The sequence below is a fragment of the Zalophus californianus genome, chromosome 4, assembly GCF_009762305.2.
Source record: "Zalophus californianus isolate mZalCal1 chromosome 4, mZalCal1.pri.v2, whole genome shotgun sequence".
Taxonomy (NCBI): domain Eukaryota; kingdom Metazoa; phylum Chordata; class Mammalia; order Carnivora; family Otariidae; genus Zalophus; species Zalophus californianus.
Genome location: NC_045598.1, coordinates 129,554,922 through 129,574,381, shown reverse-complemented (window position 1 = coordinate 129,574,381; position 19,460 = coordinate 129,554,922). Strand labels below are relative to the sequence as shown.

The window sequence follows — 19,460 nt, the reverse complement described above, 5'->3', positions numbered from 1 at the left end:
TTTCACCCATGCAGTACCCCTGGAGGGTAGCTTCAGTTCTCAACTCCATTTTTACAGACAAGGAACCTAGGGTTTAAGTCACTGGTCTACAGTCACACAGCTAGAAGCTGGTGGAACTGGAACTCAAATCCAGATCTCTGCCTTGCTCCAAGTAAACTGGAAAGATAAACAAACATGTCACCCGCCTATTTACTCTTGCTTTTGTCTGGCGTTTGGAAGAAGTTTTTATGGGTGAATTGGGTAAGCATGGTATTGGCTGGATTTCAGATCTACTGAGACACTGGTTTAGTTACTGGGAAGAATATTTTTTGCAGATCCTTATTTCAGAAGATGATGTACACTTTTAAGGCAGCTTAGCTTTTCCTGTCAGGAAAAAAAAGATGATAAAAGATCCCAAGAAAATAGAAGGTTTCTGTCCAGGCCAAAAAAGACTTCTTGGTATTTAGCCAGAAAATTGGATACCAAGCTTGTTTTAGAACATTCATTTTGTACCCTGATGTGAATAGATGAGGAATTATTCTGTCAGAGTGAACGTCTCATCATTTTATCTGTCCATCTTTTTGTGCAGTGTAACCTCTAGATAAACAACAGTTCTGGCCTGGTTTAGGTGTTCTCTCCCATTTCAGGAAATATATGGGGAGCAAAACAGACTTTACCCGCTTTAATCACTGTGAGCACACACATCATTGACCAGAAGTAAAGGAAGGAACAGAATCTGAGATCCCTGTTTCACACAAGAGTACTTAGCTGTATACAAGACTGTGTTGTGTGTGTTTTAACTTGGGTGCTGAAAAGGAAGTGTGTAAAATGCAGACTTCCATCTGTAAAATGGACTTAGTAGATTTCAGATATTTAAACTGAAAATTTTAGATATCTATAGCTGTCCATAGCAAAAGGGTACTTTTGCCTTGTTTTTCATTTCTGTCATTCTGAACAGAAGAAAGCCCCAGTTCAACATGGTCACAGACCAAAAATACATTGATTTTACCCAGGAGAGAAAAATTGTTCATTGAAATGGACTAGGATTCTGCTCTTACAGTGTTAGAACCTTGATCACCTATAATAGATTTAAAGTCCTTTGGGGCCCATCAATTTTAGAAATAAGACTTTTTGTCTTGTAGAAGAAAAGAAAAGTGAAATAAATAATGCCAGTATTTGGCTTGGTGCTGCTTCCCATATGTTCATTACTGAGACGCCTTTTCAGTCTCCGTAGGGCCAGATATTAGACATTATAGAATTCCTGAGCCATTTTGGGGGGGTCTGTGTCTTCCGTTTCTTTAGACTTTAAGTGCTTGAAGAATTCATTTTTTTTCCTACTTCCGTGCTTTCTTTTTAAAATTTTATTTGATTTATTTCATCATGTGTACTCTTTAATTCTTTTTTAAATTATTATTTATTTACTTGACAGAGAGAGCACAAGCAAGCGGAGCAGGTGAGGGAGAAGCAGGCCCCCACACCGAGCAGGGAGCCCAATGCGGGACTTGATCCCAGGACCCTGGGATCATGACCCGAGCTGAAGGCAGTTGCCTAACCAACTGAGCCACCCAGGTGCCCCTCATCATGTACTCTTTAATTTCCATCACCTATTTCACCCATTCCCCCCCCAGCTTCCCCTCTGGTAACCATCAGGTGGTTCTCTGTAGTTAAGAGTCTGTTTCTTGGTTTGTCTCTCTCTTTTTTTTTTCCCCTTTGCTCATTTGCTTTGTTTCTTAAATTCCACATATGAGTGAAATCATATGGTATTTGTCTCACTGATTTATTTCACTTAGCATTATACTCTCCAGTTCTATTCATGTTGTTGCAAACAGCAAGATTTTATTCTTTTTCATGGCTAATATTGCTTTGTATATATATATATATATATATATATATATATATAACACATCTTCTTTGTCCATTCATCAACCAGTGGACACTTGGGCTGTTTCCATAATTTGGCCGTTGTAGATAATGCTGTTATAAACATAAGGAGTGCATGTGTCCCTCTGAATTAGTATTTTTTTATTCTTTGGGTAAATACCTAGTAGTCCGATTGCTAGATAGGGTAGTTCTATTTTTAACTTCTTGAGGAACCTGCATACTGTTTTCCACAGTGGCTGCACCAGTTTATATTCCCACAGACAGTGCAAGAAGGTTCCCATTTCTCCACATCCTCACCAACATGTGTTGTTGCTTTTATCCATTCTGACAGGTATGAAGTGGTATCTCATTGGTTTTGATTTGTATTTCCCTGATGATGAGTGATGTTGAGCAACTTTTCATGTGTCTGTTGGCCATCTGGATGTCTTCTTTGGAGAAAAATGTCTGTTCATGACTTCTGCCCATTTTTTAATTGGATTATTTGTTTTTGGGTATTGAGTTAAATCAGTTCTTTATATATTTTGGATACCAACCCTTTATCAGATCTGTCATTTGCAGATATTTTCTCCCATTCAGTGGGTTGCCTTTTAGTTTTGTTGATTGTTTCCTTCACTATGCAGAAGCTTTTTATTTTGATGAAGTCCCAGTAGTTTATTTTGCTTTTATTTCCCTTGTCTCGGGAGGAATACCTAGAAAAATGTTAGAGAGATTATAGCCGATGTCAGAGAGATTACTGCCTGGGCTCTCTTCTAGGATTTTTATGGTATCAAGTCTCACATTTAGGTCTTTAATGCATTATGAGTTTATTTCTGTGTATGGTATAAGAAAGCAGTCCAGTTTCATTCTTTTGCATGTGGCTGTCCAGTTTTCCCAACTTTGGTAGGTTCATTTCATTTGTTGAAAAGACCTACCACCATGCTTTCTTAAGAAATACAGAGTCTTGGGGTGTCCGGGTGGCTCAGTCAGTTAAGCGTCTCTGACTCCTGATTTCGGCTCACAATCTCAGGGTCATGAGATTGAGCCCTCCATCAGGCTCCTTGCTGGGCATGGAGCCTGCTTAAGATTCTCTGTCCCTCCGGGCGCCTGGGTGGCTCAGTCATTAAGAGTCTGCCTTCGGCTCAGGTCATGATCCCAGGGTCCTGGGATTGAGCCCTGCATCGGGCTCCCTGCTCAGCAGGAAGCCTGCTTCTCCCTCTCCCACTCCCCCTGCTTGTGTTCCCTCTCTCGCTGTCAAATAAATAAAATAAAATCTTCAAAAAAAAAAAAAAAAGATTCTCCCTCCCTCTCTGCCCATCCGCCTCCCTGCTCGCTGCTCTTTTCTCCCTCCCTTAAAAAAAAAAAAAAAAAGAAAAGAAACACAGAGTCTTCAACTTTAAAAACCATTTTCCCCCTAAGATTTATATGTAAGTTAATTGTTTGGAATGGAGGATATTTTCCATCAAAACAATGCAATTTCAGTGATTAGATTCCTGGACCAGTTCCATAAAGCCTATTGTAACCAATAATGTTTCTAATTACAGTAGTTCTTAATATATGAGGTATGTACAGCTGTGTTTCCAATATATAGAGATGGTATAGAGATAAATAAGGTATAAATTCTTTTAGAAGCATTACTAAATTTATTGTAACTTTTTCTTTCTGTTATATATCATTTCAAATATAGATTCTGAGGGGCTCCATGGACATTACTGATACTTAAAAGAGCCCTCTTACTCCAAAAGGTGGGACCACTAACCTGATGTTTACTACAGGGTAACAGGTACTATAGAAGCTGATCAGTCAGCACATCCTTATGGGGAAATCTCTTCTGGATTTTCAGAGATGCCTGGAGCATGGGTTCTTTTTCCTTCCATTCTGCCCTCGGAGGCTGTTCTGGACTCCTCCCCTTCCAGGCTTCTAGTTACTAGGTAACAGCAGACACCAGTCAAGACCCTTAGGACAGGAGCAGAGTTCCAGCAGGGCAGGTCCATGGGTAATGAGGAAGTCCAGGCATGGGCACTTGAGCGTGTGGAAGCCAGGAGTCCCTGGGGTCTCAGGCTGGTAGAGTAAAAACCATAGACTCAGGGCCCAGGCTGTCTTCCTTCTTTGGGGTTCACCTGCTTCCCCTTCCACTGTGTTCCTCTACCACTCCCTTTATTTCTGCTGGGAGTTTTCTTCTCCCCTGGTCGACTGCAACACAACATTCAAGTTTTTATGTGCAGTTCTTGTTTCCAAAGCAAATGTTCAATTCTGGAATTGTTTAGTGAAACAAAAATAACAAAGGGAAAGTCACAAACCTTCAGGAAGTCTTTAAAACTCCTCATAAATCATGTTCCAGATGTTCTTTGAAATATAAATGAAGCTCTGTTTCAATCTTTGTATCCTAGTTTCGTCTTCAGTCTTTAGAAACCCCTAAATTTATCTCTTTTGATCCCACAGGAAGTGCCCCCTTACTTCTGTACGTATCCCCTTGTGTCTGTTTTTCTCCCTCTTTCTCTTTAGTTCTATTGAGTCGAAGACCACATATATAAATAGTGCGTCTTAGGTTTTATGAAGAACTAAAAAATGGCTCAGCTGTATTTTCAAGGAAATCTTCAAGGTGGGGCTGCTGAGAAGTAGTGGGGGAGCCCTCGGTGCAGTTGGGGAAGTGGGTAGGAATCTCCTCTTTCTCTCTTGACTGGCCTTATTTCAGTACTGAGGTGAATACACATTAGCTCACTGACCAGGTGGACATTTGAGTTCTTGGTCCCTGCTTACTGGCTTCAAAGCAATAGCAATTTTATCTTTGATATCCATCTTCTCAATACAGTAGAAGTAAGTATATTTAAGAATATACCTACTGACTGTCCTTTGCCTACAGAACACAATAAAGCTATTTTCATATTTAAAACACACACACATGAATTAAGATAACAATTTAATTTTGCCCAAATTGACCCTTGGGGGAGGGGGAAATGGTCCTCATGACCCTGAAAGATTATAGATCCAATGTCAGGAGTTGTAAAGACCTGCAATATTAAATATTCTCATGTGAAGTCATAGGTGCTGTGTTTCTCAGTTTTTCTATTAGGTCCATGCCTTAGCTCCCTTACCAAGGTGTCCTCCCAAAGTAAACCTTGTCTTTCAGAAACATCTCACCCCTCCCCAGTTTTTCTCTTTCATAAAACAGTCACTTTGAATATTTGTCTCCTCCCAACTTTCTTTGACTTCCCTTATAGGAAGTTGATTGTGATAATTCCCCTGTATTCCTTCTATATACTAATATTACGGGCCCTTATGTTCTCACCACACACTATATGAAATACTCTTCCTTTGGAATTGAGGTTTTAAAATCAAGCTCCTGATTTTCGTATTAAGTGAAAGAAAAGATCTAGACACTTGTGTGTTTTAGCTCCACTCCTGACTCAGTGACTTATCCTTTTCTTTGAAAGGATGCATACACAGCCAATCTTGTAGGCACCTTTGTAGTGAAGTAATGACAGGTTTTTCTCTTTAAAGTTCACCAATGGATTTAATTTTGAAAAATTGACAAATTATTTTTATGCCTGTAGAGTTTGCTCTCAGCCTGAATTTTTGAGACCTATAAGTCTAATTTCCTTGGCGATTGGGTTTATTGTGAGAGGATAATACAAAAGATCATTAACCTTCCCATTTTTATTTTCCAAAATTCTTTTGAGCTCCTACACTTCAGAGAACTAATTAGTCCCTGTTAGCATCCTGAGGTGTATGCATTGTTCCTGGTGTGTTGAAGGAAGTTTATTTTGAGTTAAGTAATCAGCTCTTGCCATGTTCAGTCTCTGATGAAAGCATTCTCAGTGAAATCTTAGATAATTAGAGTCTCTCTTCATTCAGCATCTGAATCAATGCAGTTTCCTGAACATAGCTGGGTCTTCCATAAATAAATAAAAAAACCTCCTAATGCTTACAAATTTATAAATTTCATTTTTCTTTTATTGCATAAATCCACAACACTTTACAAAGAAAATGTACCAACTCCATTTCGGGACTTGGCTTAATCATTACAGTGTACCTTAAACACACAGGAGGGTAATGCTTGTCTGTTTTATCTTTGCATTCTCACCGTCTAATACCATGTTTGTGTTTCCTTTAAAAACATAAAATACTACCACGGTGCCTGGGTGGCTCAGTTGGTTAAGTGTCCGACTCTTGATTTCGGTTCAGGTCGTGATCTCAGGGTCGGGAGATCGAGCCCTGAGTTGGGCTCCACGGAACTCAGTGGGAAGCCTGCTCAAATAAATAAATAAATCTTAAAAAAAAAAAAAAAGGCAGAAAACAAACATAAAATACTACCTTTTTGAAAACAAAATTACAAGTAAAAAATAGAAAATGAAATCACTTGTTCCATCTGTATGCTTGGAGTTGATTTTGTACAGACTGTTTTTTGTATTAAGTGAAAGAAAACCAGACCACTTGAGGGACTCTTTCCATTGCCTTCTCCACAGTGTGGATCAGTTCAACTCACTTTTATTGAGTGTATCTACATAGGACAGCAGTTGCAGTGGAGGATGGGGATGCAGAGATGAAAAATACAGGTTCTGGCAGAAGGACTTAACAGTATGAGGGGGGTCCAGACCAAATCAGATGATTTCTGTATGATGCAATGATGTTATGGCAGTGTTATGGAGGAACAGACGGTAAGAAAGAAATTGGATCCTCTCAGATTCCAGGAAGTTTACCTGAAGGAAATGATAACAGGTACCAAAAAGGCCCCACTCACAATCCAATAAAGATAGTGGCACCAAAGAACCCAGTGATACCAGCTCAGGGTGGGCCTTCTCTTTTGGAGACACCCTAATTAAAGTAGACTTTCTGCTTGGGCTTGTCCAGAGGAACAAGAAACAAGTGTCTGCCATCTAGGAGACAAATGCTAGTTGGCAGGGGAGGTGGGGAGCAGCATTATTTTAATATTTTTTTAATTTACATTTGGTAAATAAAATAAATTTATATTGGGTAAAATACTCAAGTTTTATCCCATTGAGAGTTGAAAGTTATGTTTTCGTTGTTAGTGATAACTGAAGAAATTTTACTATTAATACTGACTTTGATTTTTAAAAATTAAATTTATTGGGAGAAAAAAACTATAGAAATGATACTAAATTTAATTTATTAATAGCAGTGTCTCAAGATAACTTCTGTAAAAGATACTCTTTTAAGTTTCTGATTCAATTTCTGTTTTACCACAATGGGATGTAATTTTCTTGTAGTAGAAACATGTCTAGTTCTATTTTTTTCATTTCATAATGAAGTCTTCGTAAGACTTCACCTTATGAAGTGCGTCCATTCCACTTTTTAAGAGTCTCATGCTCTACCGACTGAGCCAGCCGGGCGCTGGTTCATTCCACTTTTTAAACGTGAATGATTTCACATTTTCCTTTGTTGTACAATTATTTATGTTAAATTATTTAAAGTAGTTTTTATTTGTAATTTGTGGACAAGTTTATTGGATTCTTGTCTTTGTGAGACTGCTTGTAATTATAAATGCAGAATATTATTACTTAGCGCTCAGAGTGCTTCACATGCATTATCTTATTAAGCTTCATAACATCCCTGTGAGGCAGGGGCATTTTGCAAGCGATTATAGATTGCTTTGCTGAATCAGCACAGCCTTACAGCATTATGATAAGCTTGGAAAAGATTGAGGTCATGTACTAACTTGCTCTCAGGAAACCCTATATGCAGCCAAATATTTTCCTTGGCAATACAGAGCTAACAACTGCCACCATTCTAGTCTCTGGGAAGCCCGATGTCCATTGATACAATAAAAAACAAGCAGTACATTTCGAAGAAGCAAATCTAGGACTGTAGACTTGAGAGGCAGCTGAATTACTTATGGCGAGAGTACAGCATCATTTTCCTGTCCAGGCTCTGCGTCTACAGAGGAAAGTCTGCTTTTGCTGTGGCTTTCAAAACTGGACCTGCCCAGTTGTCATGTCTGTCACCTTCAGCCACTTCATCTGCTTCATGATAAGCCATCACCTGGCAGGCAGGATTTACAAAAACAGATTTCTGGAATTCAACCTGTCCATCTGTGTTGGAGCTAAACCTATTCCAAAATGCCATTGGGTAGAACTTTTCTGAAGTCTTGATGACAGCATCATACGAAATCATCTAGCATTTGGAAATTTAAGGAGGATAATTAAAATTGAAAATAAGAATAAATTTTATGAAGATTTTATGTCATTATTTGAAGGGTTGTAGAATGGTGGGGAAACTTATGGCGAATATATGTAAAACAAAACTGTACTCTTAAGCTAATTTAAACCAGTTAACTTGATAGGAAGTCACTTAAACAGTATTATGTCTTTTTTCATACATAATTAAATAGTTAATTTTATATATTCCATGGTCTATATGGAGGATCAAAATTAATCCCCTGAGTATTTTTCTTTTTGATTTATCCATTGGGTAGCCATGGTACTCATTTGTAAGTCTCTCAGTTGTGGCTTCAACTTTTCCATAACTTATATTGGAGAAAAAATTGTCAGACTTTTTTTTTTTTTTAAGATTTTATTTATTTGACAGAGAGGGTGTACACAGCGAGAGAGGGAACACAAGCAGGGAGAGTGGGAGAGGGAGAAGCAGGCTTCCCGCGTAGCAGGGAATCCGATGCGGGGCTCGATCCCAGGACCCTGGGATCATGACCTGAGCCGAAGGCGGACGCTTAACGACTGAGCCACCCAGGCGCCCCTGTCAGACTTTAAATAAGATAATTTCTTGCACGTGGATTTGACTGCTTAAATAGTCTGTATCTCAGCACTTAACAGATACAAAATGCAGGAGAATTACGGAATTGCTGAAGAGGTATCCTATTTTCCCCCTTAAAAAATTTGCTGGAGAATATAGGATGATACATAAAGAAAAGAAAGGATGCCCTTGTAGACAAGGTAGTTAGGACACCAAGTTTAGGGGTCTTTGTAAATGTCAGCCTTTTTTTGATTTCACTTTAACTTCCTCATACAAATTGTGATCAACTCTTGTCCATACTTTTGCTGGGCTTTGAAACATACAGGTGTCATGGTTTCTAAGGCCTTCATGTTGGCTCCTACTGCCCGGTGAGGCATGTCAGTGTCTGAGTGAAGTTGATCCCTGTTTTCTTTTTAATTGCCTACTGCTTTCAATAGTTGTGGAAGGTGGATGATTCACTGCCACTCCTACTTAAACTGGAGAGTTTTCATGCCATAGGGTATTTAAAGGGTCACTTTAAAGATGTGTTTAAATCTACTCCTATTGTCATTATGAAACACAGTATTGGATGGATATTTGACAGGAACTCTTTTTCTAGAATGTCTTTTGAACTTAGGATACTGTGATAATGATAACGAAACTTCATATTTTAGGAATTAGGAAGGTCTACTCTGGAATTATTTCCTAAATGCTTCCCAGTCCTTTTTTTTTTTTTCTTTTCACCTAATCTGTTACTCTAAATACAGTGATCCTTCTCCACGATCAGAGTTTGGGTACATGTACTGAAAATGTACAAATACAAATCAGGTTTCTCTTTGTTGTGTAGGCAAACCTTGCTTTAAAAAATTCTGAAGCAACATATATTTGGCCTTCAAAACAAGTCAGACCCTTTATTTTACCAGGCTCTACTTCACATTTGGTCTGGACAGATTAAGTGCCGTCCTTAAGGTGACAGCTCTAGCCTGTGAGGCCCTGATGCTGAGGCCCTGATGACCTTAGCACAGAGGATCAATCGTACCTAACAGCTCTGCCCCTCTCTGCACCCTCGTGTACATGGTCAGCCCAGATGGCTGCACCCACCTTGGTGTATTGCCCAAGTCCATTGGACCAGGGCCAGTTTGAGATTTGTTGTGAGCAAAGGGATGCTCACACTTTTCTATATTAAAATGGGAATTCAAACCAAGACTGTTTTAAGCATTTGAATATAATAGATTAATGTTCTGTTTCTGTATGATGTAAAAATGATTCTTTGTGTAGTTTCTTCCACAAAAGTCCTGTTTTGGAGAACATAGATCTTCTGACAGTTAAGTTCTTCATAGATCCACGATTGCACACTTTTCACTTTTACTCCTTCCTTTCTGCCTGAAGCCCTGGAGAATAAACTTAGTTATTTTCCCAAGCTGGCTCTCTCTGGAATGAGTATATAAAATTTCTTCAGGTTTTGTATTTGTGTCGTATTTTTTTAATTGTTAGGTAGCTTCACTTCCATGCACAGTTCCTAATAAGTTAAAAAAAAGAAGAAACCTAAAGCAAAAACAATCTTTTTGAACCAGGAAGAGCGTAAGCAAACACATAGAGAACGATTATCGAAACGACCAGTGATGATGGTTTCAGGTTCACAAGAAATGATAAACTTTGCCTGTGATGACTGTTCAAAATGCCTAAAATGCTTGAGACGAGATCTACTCTCTTCATTGTCTCTTCTTATCTTCCCTAAACATTCACATAGGAATTATCTTGTGTTTGTTTATGTCTTAGTAATTAACCTGGAGAGTTGATCTGGAAGGAACCTCCTTTTTAGCTACTAGAGATTTTCACCCCCAGGAGATTTTGGTGGTCACAGATGGTAAGATTTTCTGGAGCCCGCCTCTAGAGTTGGACCCTCACGTGCCTCCATGTGCCTTGTGACCCTGGGGGTGGGCACTGTGTGCGCTGGCCCTCTTCGGTCCCTGTCCACAGGGAGCTCTTGCCATGAACCCTGCATGCACCTTACAGTTCTCATGAATCCTGATGACTAGATCCCTTGATAGCACGTCCTCCCCTCAGCTCTGTCTCCCACTGCCCTCTGTGGTTGGCCAGAGCCACGGTACTACATCTATTGATGCAGAGTTCTCGCATTGTTATCAGTGCTTTGCTTTCTCTACTAGGATGATATGATTTAGCATAATTTAATGTTTTAGGTCTCTAAATTGGATGATTCTGTGTTCTATTACCAGCTTCTTGCATTAGGTGCCTTAAATTGGGAACACCTGCTTTTTAAAAAGCATGCTCGCGAGGCCCTCCCATGATAGCTCAAGCAGAGCCTGCAAGTGAGGGGACTGGGGATAGATGGTAGTAGGCAAAATGAAACTGGGAATTTTAGCCTCCCTGTGGTATCGTTAGAATCACAGTCGGGGGAAAAGAGAAGAATATCTATACAACTAGCTGTCGCAATCTCTCTAGGAGGCCCAGGCATCAGGTCCTGCATCTGTAGAGAAAAACTGGAAGGAACAAATAGCCAGATGGGAGAAAAACAGCAAGAGAAAAGCTAGCAGGTCTTACAAGTGGAACATAACATAAATCCGAGAACAAAATGCATGTCCGTGAAAGGTAAGGGGGGAGCACAGAGGACGCCTGGGCGTGGAAGAGTGCCTGCAAGGGACAAATGAAGGTCAGGTCCTGGGATGCATTTTAGTCCCTGCAGATCCACCACTGAGGTGAAGCAGAGGCTTGAGACTGAAGCGCTGTGAGCAGTGGGAAGGCAGTGAGGATTCGTGGCAGGGTCGGCAACAAGGGATGATGGGAAGCAGGAACCAATTCGCCTTCCTTTCCTTCATCCCCGCCCTCTCCCTTTCTTTTCTGTGCTTCTCTTGGACATCATAACGGCATTAAGTGTTAATGTTAGCCACCTGGTGAACAAAGTTAATTGAGAAAAGAACCTTATCAGCCTCTCCAGGAATTTCAGTCCTTCCTCTTTCTAGACGGCCCTCCTGGCTCAGGCAATGACCTTACCCTTAGAGGCCAGGGCTTCTCCCAGCCCACTGTGCGGAAGGAACAAGAAACCCAATGAAACATTTTATACAGAGTCTACAGACAAATGGGTGATTTGTAAGACTCTTCCTAGGTTGGTTTATTTAAGAGCTAACGGTGCCTGGGAAAATCCCAGAGTCTGATTAAAAACTCCCATGATGCCCAAACTACTTTTTTTTTTATTTAATAAAGCAAGTTATAACTTCCTAGATGATAATCTAGAATAATAAAGTTGGCCCCTTTTTGTTTGCCTTCATCTTCTCTCAGGTATAGAAAGAGCCTTGGTGACTTCCCCTCGCAACCATCACCAAATGCTTTCCCCAATGGCCGTAAGAATTCTCTTGATGCCCTTTAGCACATAGGGTCTGACTTTTGTTCTCATCCCTTCTCTACCTGATACATTGACTCCAAAAAGCCGAGTCTTAAAAGAAATCTCCATTATGTCAAGTATACAGTAAGGCTCTTCAGAACAGATCTCTCTAAAGAGGCATTTGTGATTTTTAGATCCTGGCTGTACTGAATTTCAGCTATAGCTATAGAACTGTTCAGTATGAACACCCATGGTATTGAGCACCCACTAGATGGCAGGCAGTGAATAAGAAGACCTTTCTTGTGGCCAAGGGGCCAACAGTGCCGCGAAGGGGACAGACCCGTAAACAAATCAAGCATTTCAAAGCCCTAGGTCAGTGAATGTAGACTGTTAGGGGAATGGGCACAGGGCATTGCAGAAACACAGGGGAAGGCCCTCGCTTGATTGTAATGAGCTTCTGGAACAGTGATAGGGTCTTGAAAGGGCACCTGGGCAGACAGAAGTCTGAGAAAATGCTTGAAATCTTGAAACAGTATGATGCATTTGGGGAGATAAATAACAGTTGCTGGAGTGTAAGGTAGGAATATTGGGAGATGATGCTAGTAGCTATGCCAATAAACAGAATAGTGATTTGGGAGAGAAAATATTTACACTTCTTAGACCAAAGTCTTTTAAAGGATTTTAGAGACAACTCTTTCTGTCCTTTCCGTGTTTCAACCTCTTTATCAGAAACATTATTAAGTCCTCCTATAATGTAATTTTGTTGGCCTTGCTTGAAGTTAATGCATCTATTTGAAAGAAATAAAACATTTGTATAGTTTGGTCTTTGGAGAATGCTGCCTTTACTATTCTGACTTAGTGCTGAGGTTGCACACAGCACAGGTGTATTTAGACTGTGTAAAAGAAAGAGATTTTGGACAAATTGTCATATACTCACATAGCTTAACTACGAAAGACTATCCATGGCCTATTTTACCTAGCAGTGCATTCCATGTTGGATAGGTAATAGGTGAAGTGGGGACTGAATAGAATTACATATTGGTGATAGTAGATTCAATGATAAAGAGAGTTCTTATGAACAGAAGTCTTTTCTAGCCAGTTAATACCTAGAGTCTATTCCGGTTACTGTCTTCTCTCTTGATAAGCGTAGTACATTAATTTTACAGGTAGGGCCTTTACATTTCAAACTTGTGGCATGATTGTCGGTTCTATTTAAGTAGTCATGCCCGTACCATGGATGAAGACAAAACCAAGCATGTCGGCTTCTCTGAAGCAGAGCATGGATGGAGGGGGTTGGGGGCTGCCGGGTGGAGATAGCCTTGAGATTGGTTAATGTTGCTGTTTCTTCACACTGAAGGGAAACCATGATATGTTAACAAGAATCTCAATGTCAGAAAGAGGGAGGCAACTTGGGGCTGAGGTCCCTCCCACTACTAAAGAAAGTGCAGCTGCGCGGTTTTAATATGCACGGCAGGAGATTTCACCAGCTTGATGATATATAGTGCATTAATGTTGAAAAGATAAACACATTTGGAGAGCACAGGAAGGGCCTTGTGTTTTTATGTTAGCAGAATGCTTCCTAATGAATAAGAATGTGCTGCTGGCTTCACAGAGCCATATGGCAGCTTTTCTAATTTTAGTTGGTGCAGATGCATAATTCTCTGGTTTTACCTTCTAGAACCTTTGAGATGCTACATAACTTTTCCTGTAATATTTAATCTCTAGTGCTTGGCCAGAAATTGCCTGTCATTGTTTCAGTGACTTGGCTCCACATGTGTCTCGCCGCTGCTAGATTTGACAGTCACTTCACCTGAAGTCATCCAGCTCCTGAACGCAAGAAAAGATGAAAATTGTGGATCTATTCCCACTAGAGTCTTAAGATTTGTTGTGGAGGTGATTAGACTTGTGTTTGACGTCAGTCTACTGAAAAATTGATAGTTTCTGGGTGAGTGATTTTACTCATTTTGAAGCAGTGGAATTAATTATAAAACCTGCATAAAGTATCAGGTTCCATTTTAGTCAAAGATCTAATACTTGAAATAACACTGCTTCAGTAAAAGCAACTATCCTCATGCTTGACCCAACATAAAAATAACTTTTAAACTCCTACTTGGCTTCACGTGTCAGAGGCATCTAAACCTGGGCAGCGCTAAAATTTTTCTAAATTTGTGTAGTAAAGACCCTGTGAATTATTTTTTAGCTGACATATTTTTACAGAGGGAATAATTATACTTGTTTGAATTCTGAATTCTTAAAGATGGACTAATTTCCAGAAGTTTTCCACAGTCTCTTCAGATGGTTAAAAAAAAAGATGAAGAAGAGTATAAACCTCTTCCATGATGGCTGCATCACCCTGTCCTCCTAATGGGCAGACGTTAAACAGCATTTCGGGTTCTAAGTCTTCATCAGTGGTGGTTGCCGCCGCTGCTGCTGGACTTAGAACAATTATGTGGCTGTCCCTTGAGCCAGGACCACCATCCCTGTGAGGAGATAGCACTCTGTTCTGGTAATGGTTTCTGGAAAGAACCTTGGAATGTATATTCTCAGTTCAGTTGCCTAATAAACAAATAGACAAAGCCTTCTAACGTTATAAGATTAAACTACCAAAAATCAATAAGTGATGTTTTAAAAGAACATGTAAAGATCTTTTTTAAAAAATACCACCCCGTAATTTAAAAACAGCTAGTTGTAGTTTGTTTTTTGTTTTTTTTTAAGATAAATACATTTTTTTGCTAGGATCATAGCTTCTGATTTGTTGCTGTTCTCACCAGAAACTTAAATTTTACTTTCAAATTTATGTCTGTAGATGCCAGTGATAAAGAGCAATTTAATCCAGTTGCTTCAAAAAATACCTGTATTTTAAAATCACTTACCTTTCTGGAGATCAAATGCTTCCCTATCCACTTTTCCTTTTGTTCTAAGAAACAATATGACAATAATTGTAAAGGAAAAGCATATGGAATATAATATTAATGATTTTCTCCCAGTTTGTGGTATGACTCATCTTAACACGGTCCCTGAAGAGATGGGGTTTTGTTCTTTGCTTTGAAACTGGAAATCTAATTAATTGGTATTGGATTTCTGGAGTGCCGGCAAATGGAGGAAGGAACCAGGCCGGATTGCTGTCGGAGCAGCTACCGGGAGAGAAGGGACACTCAGAGAAAGATTACAGAGGCATCCTTGGACAATCTCTCATCAGGGTTTTGCATTTGTAAAACTGTGCTATTAAAAAGATCATAGCTGTTTTATGATATTTTTATCTTTGGGGGGGAGTGAGGAAGAAAGGGAGAGAGTATTATTTTCATTGTTACTCTTAGGCCATATTCTTATCTAAAAAGAATAACTTTAGGGGCGCCTGGGTGGCTCAGTCGTTAAGCATCTGCCTTTGGCTCAGGTCATGATCCCAGGGTCCTGGGATCGAGCCCCGCATTGGGCTCCCTGCTCCACGGGAAGCCTGCTTCTCCCTCTCCCACTCCCCCTGCTTGTATTCCTTCTCTCGCTTTGTCTCTCTCTGTCAAATAAATAAAATCTTGAAAAAATAATAAAAAGAGGGGCGCCTGGGTGGCTCAGTTGGTTAAGCGACTGCCTTCGGCTCAGGTCATGATCCTGGAGGTCCCGGGATTGAGTCCCGCATCGGACTCCCTGCTCAGCAGAGAGTCTGCTTCTCCTTCTCACCCTCCTCCCTCTCATGTGCTCTGTCTCTCATTCTCTCTCTCAAATAAATAAAATCTTTAAAAAAATAAAATAAAATAAAAAGAAAAAAGAATAAAAAGAATCACTTTAATGCTGAAAGTGCAGCAGAAAGAAATAGAAGTCAAGGCATGAAGGAGAAATCTTTTGGTAGGCTCTGAAAATTAAATTTTATCATCTCTTTTTCCGATTTAAGAGGTCCATCTATAATAATGAGATTTCGTAAGGTTTTGGCCATATGAAACTCTGGGACGTCTTTCTACTCTTGAGTTTACTGAAGGATATTTTTGTAACAGAATATATTTTTATAGCTAATGGATGCAAAATATAGAAAAGTAAATATAATTTGTGACCGCTGAGAAAACTGCCTAATTTAAAAATATTAAATAGTGTGTTTTAGTATAGAAATGCTGTACTTACAGAGGTATAAATATTTAAAGATTTAAGCTTATTTATATCTGGCCCTTAAAAATAGCATACAATTACTGAAAGGCTCCATCAAGATACCAGTATATGTCCAGTTATTGTAATAATGTATCTCTCACTAGAGTCCTTTCCTTCCTCCTATTTAATTTCAAGGCTCAGCTGAACGTTGAACAGAAGTAGTAATTACCTCATGATAAGGACCCAAAAGCATAAATTCATGGCCAGTTTAATGTAGATTTCAGTTACATTGGTAAAGCCATACTTCTGAGTGTTTTCTATCATTTCGTATTATTGATTTTATTCTCTTTAATATTGAGAAATGATGAAAGCACAAATTCAATACAGAATTGAATAGCAGATGACAAATTAATTGGAAATGCATATAATACAAACATTAGTGAGGACAGGCATGAAAAGCCCCAGATTCTTTACCCTTTGTCTCTATTTCATATTTACTCTGAATAGTGAACATTTCCCATTCCCTTAATTACATGAATAGTATTGTGTAAATATTACAACATTCTTTTGCAAATAATCGATAGACTCATTTAGAGTTTTCTTTCAAAGCACGTGTTCCACTAATAGATCTTGTGAAATTTGTGTTGTTTTCATTTTTAGTCAGGGATTCCTAGAATTCCAGCTTAGACAAACTTTTTGCCAACGTTCCTTAGCTTAGCATTGGTTTTCAGAGGCCACGCTGACATTTTCTCGGGGCCAGATGCCACATGTCCATTCCCACTGGCTTCCTTCTTAGGCTCTTGCTTTTGCCATCCACTTGCTTATCGTGCCGAGTCCAACTCAGTTACGAGGTACGTGAAATATTTTCAGCTACGTCCAACGATTTTTATCTCTTCTTTGAACTTAAAGTTAGTTCCTTGCAATTATCCCTAAATTGCTCTCATTTAGTTCGATTGTAATTGTTTTGCCCTCCCAGCTAGATTTAATCTCTCAGCTGACAAGGATTATTCACTCCACTTGCACCACATGCACAGCGAGACACAAGACACAGAGTTGGAGAGACTGCTTGCTGAACAGATCCCATTGTTACTGCGTGATTTCCTCACGGTGGCCACTCACTGCCTGTGACTTCCTGTTAGCTGCTTTTCTCCTCTGAAAGATTGATCAGTTGAATGTGATAAAGAGAAAAAAATGGCATGGTTTACCATCACAAATCATTTTTCAAGATAATTATTTTTACCCAAACGTTTTGTTAGATCTAAATTATCCTAAATTTCATCTGATCTGTAGATTTCTAGAATAAAATGCAATGCAGTTATGATCCTCATTCTACATATTTTCTGGTGAGAGTTCAAAATTCGGTGTCTGAGCATGTTGCTAGAATAGTTAGGACACCCCAGCCTGAAAGTTTATCATTGTTTAGGAACCTGCATGATTGGGTTTTCTTACATTGTTTTTTAAATTCCACAGAATGTGAAAGGATGAATTTAGGAAAATTTGGGTCTTGAGAATGATGATCAGATCCTCAAAACGCAAACATCTCACAAGGTATATTGGTTGTCTTTACTAGGCTTGGAAATGGATTATCACAGACACCGTTATTTTGTCTTTATTTTGCCCTAAAAATGGCATTATCATAGGCCCCACAGAAAACAAGAATCTCTTACCGTTGTGATAGCAGAGTCTCATATGTCAAATAGCCTGCTGTTCTCTAGCGGTCAGCAGTAGATATGGAATTGCGATCAGTAGCTTGTGCTACGTGTCTCACTTTCCCCCAACATAAATCTGAATTAATCAATCCATTTTTTAAAAAGAACAAAACCACCAGTTTCAACAGTGGAAGGGTAAGAGAACTGGGGACCTGAGAGAACATTAGATGCCCTGAAACTTACTGAGCAAGGCAAGGAAAGATGATTTGTTTTATTTCTTCAGGAAATCCTTTCCCCGTATTTCTGACCCTACCTACCTGTCCCATTCCTCCCCCTGTACCCTGGAGGGCTGTTAGGACTAAAGCCAGGACTTTATTCCTTTTTCCACCCACTCCCACCTCCAGTTGCCTCCTCCATATCTGGGAATAGGTGCCCGAGGTGGATCTGGTCTGTTAGCCACCAAATAGTGAAAACCTGCTCTGACATAGGGACCGTGCCCGCTGAGGATATAGACACGGTGTGCCCTTCATGAAACTTACCTTTTGATGGCAGATCGAGTACTATTTCCTGGACTGTGATTCTCACTGCAGGAAGTGGGGAGGACAGCATACCTTCCTAGGAAGATGTATCAGAATGTCATACAAAGAAAGCCTTTTTAGTCTTCAGATTCTGATAGGTCCTCTCTGGGGAGGTTGTCTTCTCTTGTACGCCATTCCGATTTGAGGATCACTGGTGCTGTTGGAAGAGGTTGCTGATGGGAGCACAATGCTCCTGCGAATAGTGAGGGGGCAGAGCAAAGGCTGCGATTTACACTTTCTGCGGGCTGCCAGCACATTGCTCTCACACTGTCACAACACCGAAGGCAAAGAACGAATCGGAATGCTGTGAGACCACAGAAACACTTGATGTCTGTTTGACGCCTTTTACGATTTAGTAGTAATGAAACTCAGGATCCTTAGGCCTGAAGCCTGCTGGGACCTCCACAGTACCTGGCTGTTAAATCAGATGAAACAGCAGGTGATGGGGTCAGTCCTATCCCTGGTGAGTAGGAAAGGGAGTGGAAACTGAAGAGAAACCTGTAGGCTTACAGAGTGAACCAGGAAAGGAAGAAAAACAAAAACAAAACTATATGCCCCAGTATGCATTTACTTGGGGTATATTTGGCAATGAAAAAGATTCCAGGAAAATGGGAATGGACTTGGGGTGGGGGGAGGGAGGTCACATGCAGTAATCATGTGGAAAGCCTGAGGTAGTTCCTGCCCCACTGAGGCTGAGGAACTAGACTGAGACCAAGCCTGCAGATAGGGCCAAGGGGTAAGGGAAGGCAGCAAGAAAAAAACAAAATGAAGACTGACAGATCCTCCCAATACTTACTGTGTTGTAAAGGCTACCAGATAAGTCATCTCTCTCTCTCTCCCTTTCTCTTTTAAAAGATTTATTTATTTATTTTAGGGGTGGGGAGGGGCAAAGGGAGAGAGAAAATCTCAAGCAGACTGCGCTGAGCAAGCAGCCCAATGTGGGCCTCCGTCTCATGACCCTGAGATCACGGCCTGAGCTGAAATCAAGAGTCAGATGCCCAACCAACTGAACCACCCAGTCTAAGCCCCAAGTCTTATCTCTCTTAATAGGTGGTCACAATTATTTAGATCTAAGGAGGTGAGCCAGGAATATAGTAATTGAAAAAGCAGATACAGTCTGCTTATGATAAGCTCTGCAAAGAAGTTACTACTGGAACTCTACTACATGAGGAAGAACTAACACACACGTGTGCTAGTAGTAAGTTACATTTGTAAACTACTTTATAGTTTTTAGAGTGTGTTTTACCTATCATCCAGGTTACTCTTGTCACAGTCCATGATGTACAGAAGGCAGGT

At 40.0% G+C, this 19,460-nt stretch overlaps 1 protein-coding gene across 8 annotated transcripts in view; it reads left to right on the top strand.

The window, feature by feature from the left end:
• Window positions 1–19,460, top strand: part of NCOA2 (nuclear receptor coactivator 2) — a 285,796-nt gene that overhangs the window by 201,768 nt on the left and 64,568 nt on the right. Inside the window, exon 2 of one of the 8 annotated variants that reach the window (XM_027596611.2) lies at window positions 13,589–13,808. The exons of the other annotated variants lie outside the window; for them this stretch is intronic. The gene's annotated coding sequence lies outside the window, so the exon portion shown is untranslated. The remainder of the gene's footprint in view (window positions 1–13,588; window positions 13,809–19,460) is intronic. 8 annotated transcript variants of the gene reach the window in all.